At 42.6% G+C, this 10,239-nt stretch overlaps 1 long non-coding RNA gene across 1 annotated transcript; it reads right to left on the reverse strand.

Annotated features, from left to right (window-relative positions):
• Nucleotides 1-294: 294 nt before the first annotated feature.
• LOC115894037 lies at nt 295-4,010 on the reverse strand. The gene is made up of 3 exons (XR_004054092.1): nt 3,946-4,010; nt 3,413-3,446; nt 295-513 (listed from the first exon to the last, which is right to left on the reverse strand). It is a non-coding gene; the product is annotated as an uncharacterized LOC115894037 (long non-coding RNA).
• Nucleotides 4,011-10,239: the final 6,229 nt, after the last annotated feature.

The following is a 10,239-nucleotide window of genomic DNA, read 5'->3' on the forward strand; positions in this document are numbered from 1 at the left end:
ATCAACTGAAGACTAAAAATTGGACAAATTGATGAGTGAATGATTGAAGAAATGCATAGGTAAATGAGTGAAGGACAAAGTAAGTGAATGAATGAGTGAATGAGTAAAAGAGACATATTTTAAAACACTGAACTCCAGCTGTTAAATCAGTGAGTCAAGCAGTTGAGGCTGGGGTCTGGGATAGGTATTAGAGAATTATACTGGGGGTGCATGTTGGGACAGTGTGTGCAGTTTTAGAAGGGAAGAGTAGAAAATCTCACAGAGGTATTTGAAAGCTGAGGACACAGGCTTGTTTTATAGGACAGGAAAATGAATGCAGAGATCAAGTTTGAGGCCGCTTCAAATGTATCCCACTGATAAATATACACAGGCAGAGCATTAGTCCTGGTGAAAAGGAGGGGAGGGTAGCAGTATAACATCCTGCTTGGTGCCTTTGGCACAGGTCTCACTGCAGGCTTTATTCCAACTTGTGTCATCAGGAACAGGATGCAGGTAATGGGAGAACCACAGGTCCTGGGAAGATCAAAGGTATACATTTTATGCCTCAATTAAATTTCCCCTTGTAAGGCTTTCCAACACAATTTAGCCTTTCTCTGCTGGGCCGGGCCAGACACAAAGATATGCACTGGGTCTTTTTGGAACACGGGGCCCATGAGCGACTATAATTAACAGTTTCCTCCTGCTAAAGGGAATAGGGTTTTGGTACACAACATGGCCTGTTTGTGAGAATGGAAACTCTACTATTTATCGCAGGGTGCCCAGTGGGCTGTCTGCCCAAGAATGCCTGTCACAGCCTGATAAAGATTCCAGGCATAAAAGTTTGAGGTAAGGAATCAAGATATAGAGTTCTAAACAGGAACAGAGAGGAAAAGGAGTGTATATGCAGAGGATGAAAACTCACCACGTATGGTATTGTGGAAACAGCATCCTCTTAAAGTCAGAAACCTATGTCTTGTATTCTGGCTTCACTACTTTCTGTGCTGCCTTGAGAATTCATAGAGATCCTTAAATCCTACTTTTTTGTAAGAAAGGAATATTAAGACCTCTCTCAAGGACTGTCACATTAAATCTATACTCCCTGTCTGGGAAAGTTTATGTCATTATGCTTTTCCAGGATCATACTGACTCATTGATAATCCTCCTATGAAGCCTTGAATAAGTAATCATCCTTCCAAAGAAGGCATCATGGAGCAGAGTACCGGCATTTTCTCTCTAACCCAGTGCAGTGCTGAATGGCTATGGATGTCCTATGGGCGGAACCATGCTCCTAAAACAGAAGCTGCTCAATATGACAGGGGTGACTTTCAAAAAGTTGGGTTTATCAAAGTATGTAAGAATATTACTGTAAGAATATGAAGATGGGTATAACAAAGACGAGCTCCACAAATGACAGCCAGTGTGAAGGAAAGCACTGGAGATCTGTGAACTGTTAGAAACTCAGCCTTTGTGCAAGGAAGGGGTGACTCAAACAGGATTCAGAAGCTTATTTCACTTAGCATAATGTCCTCCAGGTCCCTCCATGTTGCTGAAAATTATAAGATCCTCTAACTAACAATATTGTATTATATATTTAAACTTTACTAAGAGAGTGGATATTATGCTAAGTTTTCATACCACAAATAATAATAAAAGGGTGGGAGAAAATTTTGGGAGGTGATGGATATCTGTATGCCATTGATGGTGGTGGTGGTTTCACACCCACATACTTATCCCAAAGTCATTGAGTCACACACATCAGGGGTTCCCCAACCCCCACCACAAACTGGTACTGGTCTGTGGCCTGCTGGGAACCAGGCCATACAGCAGGAGGTGAATGGCCAGCGAGAAAGTAAAACTCCATCTATATTTACAGTCACTCTCCATGGCTTGCATTACCACCTGAGCTCTGCCTCCTGTCAGATCAGCTGCAGCATTAGATTCTCATAAGAGCATGAATCCTATTATAAACTGCACATGGAGGGATCTAGGTTGTGCACTCCTTATGAGAATCTAATGCCTGACGATCTGTCACTGTCTCCTACCACCTCCAGATGGGACCGTCTAGTTGCAGGAAAACAAGCTCAGGCTCCCATTGATTCTACATTATGGTGAGTTGTATAATTGTTTCATTAAATATTACAATGTCATAATAATAGAAATAAAGTGCACAATAAATGCAATGTGCTTGAATCATCCCCAGAACCATCCCCTTCCCTTCCCCCAGTCCATGGAAAAATTGTCTTCCCCAAAACCAGTCCCTGGTGCCACAAAGGTTGGGGACCACTGATATACGTTATATATGTACAGCTTCTAATATGTCAATCATAAATCAATGATGTGATTTAAAAAAACAAAAACAGGAGTCAGAGGAAGTACAAAATACAAAGGCTAAGGTCCACCCTCTCGCGCTGCATCCTTGAGGGAAAGGGCAGGAGGGTTGCTATGTGCTGGACACCTTTACAACTTTAAGTGACTGCAGAAAATCCATACCCCAGTTGTGTAGTTACAGAGTCTGCATTCTCACCATTGAATCTTCCTACCTCCTTTCCTGTAGGGACCAAAAATCCCCGGGGCCAAAGGAGAAAAAGAAAGGTTTGGTGGCTGTGACTCCCTCCCTTTTCTAATAGAAATGGGATTTCCAAACCTCCAACGGGGTTGGAACCATCCTGTTTAATTCTACATGTATTCTTATGTTCTTCCTCACCCCAATCCGTTCCCTAAGTAAAATAATTATCACAGAGTTTTGAAAGCGAGGGAGGAAATTATATACATATATATACACACGCACGCACACACACACACATATATATATTCCAACAAAACACCTTCAATGCTCTCACTTCAAATAGCCCATTCATCTCCCAATGGCCAGTGAGAACTCCAGGAGTCGGAACATTTCTTCTGTAAATAAAGGGATGGAAACCGTGTGCACGAACACCCACCAGACAAAGTCTGCCTTTCATTCTCGCATAAACGCAGGCGCGAGCCACAGAGGCAGGCACGTGTGCCAGGTCATCCTCCCTGAAAAAGCCGAGTTCCGTTCTCCAGTGCGGAGTCAGGGGAGCCCACCCTTTCCAAGCCCCCTTTTGAAAGCAGCCGGCGACTTGAAAGGAGGCTCAGATGTCATTTGCGCGGCCGCGCCAGCTGCACAATGGGCTGCGGGCAGAGCCGGGTCCCTGCCGGGATGCCCACACCCTGCGAGCGAGCGAGAGAGCGCGGGAGCCGTGGCCGCAGCTCCCCAAGCCCTGTGCAGCCCTGCGAAGGCGCAGGCGCTCCAGAGGCTCAAAGCCAGGACCCCCTGCCTCTCCGTCCTCTGTGGCGCTGATCAGAACGGCCTGCGCTAATGAGTTCCACCAAGTTACTGTGGCTAGGCTGCCCAAGGGACTTCGGGGCATCGGGCTGAGTTTTCAGTTCTTCTTTTAAGCTCACTTACTTCAAAGTTTTCCATTTGAAGCTGTTGAGAGAGCCTGATAGACGCCAGAGAAGAAAGGGCAGCAAAGAAAAGAAAAGAGAGAGAGAGAGAAAAAAAAAAGAATGAAAAATGCTTCAAGCAAAGAAAAAAAAAAAAGATAATTTTTAAAATAGCTCAAGTAACCGAAGATAACGATAAAGACATTAAGCGCTTCTCCACCCATAACTGATTCACTTCATTCTGACTTCAATGAACGATAATTCAGTGAAAGATGGAAGTCTCGGGCTTACCAGGAACTGAAATAAACAAACCCAAACCAGGGGAAATAAGAGAGGCAGTCACTGACAAGAACTGTAGTGGTTTGTTAGAATAAACCACATATTTCTTCCTTGGGCGTTTTGCAGATTGACAAGTAAATGTGAAAAGTATTCATCCCCAAAGGTTCCCCAGATAATTAGCTTCCTCGATGTCATTGATGAGTCTTCAAAAACCGGTTTTCATTTGCTTACATCACAGATGAGAAAACCAAAGTCCAGAGAGGTTAGGTGACTTACCCAAGCTAACACCCTCTGTAGGCCTGAGGACTGGATAATTCAAGTACAGCCCTGGTGTTTTTCAACATGCCATTCTGCCTGTAAATAAATAATAGATCAACAAATGAGATAAAGAAAAAGAAAAAAAGTTGACCAAGGAAAGGTTTTAATACAGTGCTCTAAAGAAATTGGAGCCTTAGCACAGATCCACAGTCCACTGTCCATACAGCATGGCTTCATTAAATAAGGGAGAATCATTTCATTTATCACCCAGCATATGAACAGCATCTGTTAAATGCAAAGGCCATAAAACGCTTGACAGACAAAGTACTATGAAATCAAACAAGGTTGATCTCCGAGTTCTGGGAACTCAGTAGAGAGGTAGTACATGCAGTCATACCTATAGCCAAGGTAGGAAGGAGAGCAAAGAGTACAAGCTAGCATTTATTGAGAGAAAGGATGAAGTGACAGTAAAACACAAATGATGGCCAATGCTGATCAAAGCTTAGGTGAACAGTGATCAACAGCATTGGCTCAGGGTCCTAGTGCTACCTTAGGTACATCAGTTAACCTCTCAGTTCTTTCATATCATATGAGAATTAAAATAAGTAATATGTGTGAAATGCACAGAACAGTTATTGGCACATTTTAAGTACTGAAAAAATAACCTGCTGTAATTCCTGTTGCAAATACTTTGCATTTACAACTTCATTAAGTCTTCATGACATTTTCATGGGGTATAGAAAAGTAGCTTCATTTTATAGATGAGGAAACTGAGGCATTGAGTTCCTGCCATCTGCCCAAATGTATTCACCTAGTAAATAAGGAGTTAAGCTCTAGGCTCAGGGAAGTCTAATTCAGGTTCATTCTCTTTATAACTGTAAAACGTTGCTTCCCATGACTCATACCAGAACTGCAAGTTTAAATTTTACTTGATCCAAAGGTTTTCAAACCTGAGTTAACATTTTCCCTATGCCAGGTATCTATCTGTTAGCTTACCGTGGATATAGAGAAAAACAACATAGATTCTAGCACCAAGTTCCAAAGAGAATGTCATAACTATCATATCCCTGTGGCAATTAACGACTTTAAAAAAAAAAAAAAAAGTATTCGAATTTTAGCTCTCACAGCTTTCCAATACATGGCCTTTACTTCAAACAGACTCTAATCTTGAGGCCAGTTTGCCTTCCTCCCACCCACTCCTCCTATATCATCTACCAGATTGAAAGCTTTGAAGTAAGCCAAAGAGAGTAGTAAGACAAGGATCCTAAGAATGGGAAGTTACCTATCCAAGACAATTTTAATAAACCTCCCATCTAATACAAAGATTTTTCTAACAACATCCTCAATGGTTATTGAATATCTCTAGACATAAGAGACTAACTACATTTGAAAAAGCATCCCTTTCCATAGGCATACAATTCCAAGTCCCAGATATGTCTTTTTATATTGAACTGTATATTCCACCCACAATTCTAATTCTGCCCATTAGGATACACAAAATAAATCTGATCTCATTAATTCTGGCTCTTTTCTAAAAAACAATTACACCCATTCCCTGACTGTATTCAACATCTCTGTTACACTAGATTCTTCCTCAGAGAATATGGCTTTTAGCCACATCCCAAACACTCCCCTGGATAAAGTATAGAGCTTGTCAGTCTCCACCTTAAAGTAAAGATGCCATACGGAGGCTGACTTTTGGTCCCACAAGAGCTTTATAGCTAAACTTCTGCTTGAGCATTCTAGCTTTATGAATGCTGTCTGAGTTTGTATTAGCTCTCTTCCACCTTGGGAAGGGAGAATTCAGTGCCAGCAGCAATATCGTTAGTTCATCTGCATCCCTGTTGGGGACCAGAGAAGCAGGTAATTAATTGTTTCTCTTCTGTGCAAAGCAGCCGGCTTTCTTTGGAAAAGTTCATTCCTCATCCAGCAATGGCTTCTGCAATTAAAGCTATCCACAGCCAGGAGTTTGATTAATAGCTGAGAGGTTTCTCCTTTGCTGACAAATGAGAAGAAGAGAAATCAGATAGGGAGAAGCTGAATGCATTTGCTTAGCACAGGGTCTGGCTAACGCTCTTTCCAGTGAAAGAGCTGTAGTAATTCCAAGGGACTGAGAGGGGGAGAAAATCTCTTAAAAGTTTGCACAGTAATGGATCCAAAGAACCAGATGTGCCTGTTCCTTAGGAGACGAGCAGAAACGGCTGTAGTGGGCAGTCTCTGGAGCTGGAGAGGATTTCTCCACACAGATGGGAAAAGCAGGGCCCAGAGAAGGAAATCTGATTTTTCCAAGGTCACACAACCTGCCAAGAAAATCAAGGCCAGCTGCAGCCAAACTTCACATTTCACAGTCATAGAGTCACTTTGGTCAAGCTGAAAGAGCAATGGGACAGTGGACCCAACTATTAAAATGGAAGAGACTAAACCCTGAATCCAGAACCCTAGATCCCCAGGCAATCTTCTCTCTATGGTATCACAGTTGCCCATGGCAGAAGGTATATTTGGTGACCTAGAATAAGACATGTATGAGAGAAATTGGCCACTTCATAAATTCTACTTATGGTTCCTAGTTTTACCCTCCATGACTCTATTGAATAATTAGAATTTCCTGATTCCTTGGGGATTAGAAGACAGTGATTCTGTCCCTAGAGCGTTGGAGTATTTGTCTCTCCCCACTGAGCTCTCCAGTTCCCAGAACTTCTCCTTAAAGAGCCTCGAGCAGGTGGGAGATGGGGAGTGGGAGCTTGAGAATACCTGGACGGTCAAAAACGTCTATGAACGATGGGGCTAAACTGTCAGCATCAAGGCAGATCAGCAAAGGCAAGGAGGAGGCAAAGGCAAGGCAAGCCGGAGAGGTAGTAGACGCAGGCTGGAATGCTAAGGAAACAGCTGTAGTCAGGAGACAGTGAGTGAGAATGTGGCCCTATGTAGTCCAAGGCAAAGGGCAAGTCAGAGGCTAGGACCAACAGGGTTTATCGGGAGGCCTGGGAGCTAGGCTGGCATCAGTCAGTTCCAAGAGAATTCTTGTGGACATTGAGTCATTGCAATCATTGCAATAGGAAAGTTTTTGAAAGTCCTGGGACCTATCCCACAGGTGCACCATTAGATTTGATGGCCCAGCCCCCTGAGAATATGGCTTGAGAATCTGGTGGACATAGAGACTTTCCCAGGTCAGAAGCCTGGATAGTTGATGAGAAGAAAAGCCGTACTTTGTCTGTAACAATCGGAAAGATCGTGGATTTAAATGTCAGACATTCTTACTAGCTACATGACCTTGAACAACTCAATCTGTGAGCCTTGTTTTTCTTATTTATCAAATAGCTTTTGGTGGTGATTAAATAAGGTTATATATTTAATGCTTAATATAGTACTTGACACACAATAAACGATAAAAATCACTGTCAGTAATGGTAGCAGTATTTAATGCTACTAATGTAGCAATAATGTAGTAATAATGATAAACTAACAAAGGTAATAATAATAAGAAAATCGACTAGTGTATCATGCACAGTTGGTTGCACAGATTAGATGAGGAATTGAAAACTATGGCCTACAGGCCAAATCCAGCTCACCACCTGTTTCTGTGCAGCGCATGAATGACAAGGTCTTTTACATTTTGTAAGGGTTGAGAGAAAAAATCAAAAGAAGAACACAATTTCATGACAGGCAAAAAGTATTCCACATTCAGTCATCAGTGTCCATAAATAAAATTTATTGGAACACCGGCTGCCCAGTCATTTACATTTTGTCTGTAGCTGCTTTTTTGCTGCAACAGCAGAGTTGAATAGTTTCAACAGAGACTGTGTGGTCCTCAAAGCCTAAAATATTTACTCTTTGGCCCTTTACAGAGAAAGTTTGCTGACCCCTGGATTAGATCCTCCTCTCTTGCCTCCTCCCTGCCATCTCTTTTAGGCTGAGTGCAACCTTGACCTTCACACTCTAGAGGCTGTCACAGGCATGTTTTGCTAGCTCTGAATGTGCACTGCAACCACCAGGCTGCAACTCTATTTCTGCATCCTCTGACACAGGGACAGTGATAATTCTCCATGTGAATGTGGACTGATAGACAACTCCCTACAGGGACTTGAAATAACTATTTTCCCCCAGAGTGCATCTTCCTCCTCCCCTTTGCAAATGCACGTGCTCTTTGCAAAGACCTAACAATTCAAGTCATACTGGAAGGGAATCTCACCTATTTTATTGCCATAGTTACCGAGATTGCAAGTTTAGATGCTGTATTAGCAGTAAGTGCACGGTAATAATAGAAGTCAGGGAGGAGGGGACGAAAAGGATTCTGGCTCTTGTTTCTCCCTACAGCATCCTTCAGGGCAAATATACCAGAAAGAGTTTGCATTAAATTGCAAAGTTGGCAGTTTTCTTAAAAAAAAAAAAAAAAAATCCAAATAATTGCTTTAAATTCTCTTCTCTTCTCCCGACTGGTTAACCCTCACGCAGCCCACCTCATTCTGAAACAATGAAAAGGAGGTTAAAAGAAAAATAAGTGGCCAGGGTTACCATGGAAACCAAAGTGGAAGGCAAGTGAAAGTCAATTTAAGGTTTAAATGCATATGAAGCAGATGTATGTGTGCGGACATATTTGCATATAGATATCCATCTCCCCTCCTCTCTGCTATCCATAATGTGTTCTTCCTTCCAGGCCCACCTCCAGACTGTCCACCTCCAGGGAAATTGTCCTGACAATTTCAAGCCCCAGTAATCTCTCCCCTCTGGAACTCCATTTGAACTGCAGTTTGGACACAGGATCGACCTCTTAATATACACTGCCCTGGAAAGGAACCGGAAAAACCTTTGAGGTCACTGACGACTCTGTGCTGGCTTTTCTCTGTATCTTTGCTCTTCTTCATGCCACCTGGAACGTCCTTGCCCACTCCCTTCCCCTGAGTGATTCTTATTATCCCCCAAGTCTCCGTGTCAACAGTGATTTCTCTGCAGTGCTTTTCTCAATTCCTTGCCTCCTTCCAGTTTCCTCGTGTTCGGTTACGGATGCTTCTTTTATGCTCAAATAGGCCCATCATGATTAATTACACTAAGTTGTAATTGCTGCTTACAGAATGACCACCCCTCTCCAGACTATGGAACACTGGCAGACAAGAGGGTGTTTTACTCTGTGTACCCCTATTGCCATAGATGTAATATTCTAATACAAATCACTTGAATCTCACAATCTAAGTCAAGACATCCCTTTCCACATGCAAAAAACAGTTGCTAATGTTGTTATTAATGTTGCTAATTTTTATGATTACCTTCAAATGCACAACATTCAACTTTCCCTTGTTGCTTCGAAGGAAAATCTTGAATACATGAGGTAGGTGCAGAAAGGGGAAATGGAAGGGCTGGGATGAGGGAAAACTTACCATTTAAAAAATGGTTAAAGGACTCCGGAACTTCTGGCACACATAAGAGGATCAAAAGGTATGTTTTTCTAAATTCACTTCTCAGAAGAGAGTCCTGGGACAGAACATTTTCTGCAGGACTCCAGAGAGCAGGTGCAGGGGAAAATAAAAGTTATGGAGCAGAGTTTGTGTTTCATAAGAAAACACAAGCAGAGTTTTCAAGCTGTTCAACATAAGAAAAGGCTGTCACGTGAGATAGAGAGTCCCCCAGCACAGGAGTATTCAAGTGGGTATTGCATGAGTAAATATATCAAGACATCGGGGAATGAAAAATATGATGTATGTTTAATAATTTGCAGAGAGAAAACTGGAGTTTCAGGTTATAGAGGTGGCAGTGGCCAGAAGAGATGAGGAATATGCAGAACTGAGTGGGAGAAGCTAAAACTGTAGCTTACAGACTGAGCACAGAAAACAGTGTTTTGCATTATTTTTATTTTTCTGCAGGAATTGGGGACCATGGAAGGATTTGATGTGGAAAGTGACATGATTATTGATATGCATTTGGAAGTTTACTCTATTGGTTATAAGCAAGATGGAGTGGAGGAAACAAGCCTGGAAAATATTATGCAGCTACTACAGTAGTCCAGGTGAAAGAGGCCTGAATTAAGGCAGGGGTAGAAGGGATGATGAAGAGCAGAGATATTAAGGACATAGTGCAAAAGTGTAAGGGACAGGCTGTATCAACCAGTCCTTCCAAGCAGCTTCCACTCCCTGTCTGCCACCCCTGTGTCTGCCCTCCTGGAAAACAAATCAGCCTTCCTTGTTTGCAAGAGCAGACTCAAACTGTCGCTAGGCTGCGAAGGTTGCAGTCACCTTGAGTGGATTCCCCACGCAGCTCAGTGAGAAGCAGAGCCTTCCCTCCGCTGCTCTGTCAGCTCCACTTTGCATCAAAACTGCTTTG

The sequence above is a fragment of the Rhinopithecus roxellana genome, chromosome 16 (genome assembly GCF_007565055.1).
Source record: "Rhinopithecus roxellana isolate Shanxi Qingling chromosome 16, ASM756505v1, whole genome shotgun sequence".
Lineage (NCBI taxonomy): Eukaryota > Metazoa > Chordata > Mammalia > Primates > Cercopithecidae > Rhinopithecus > Rhinopithecus roxellana.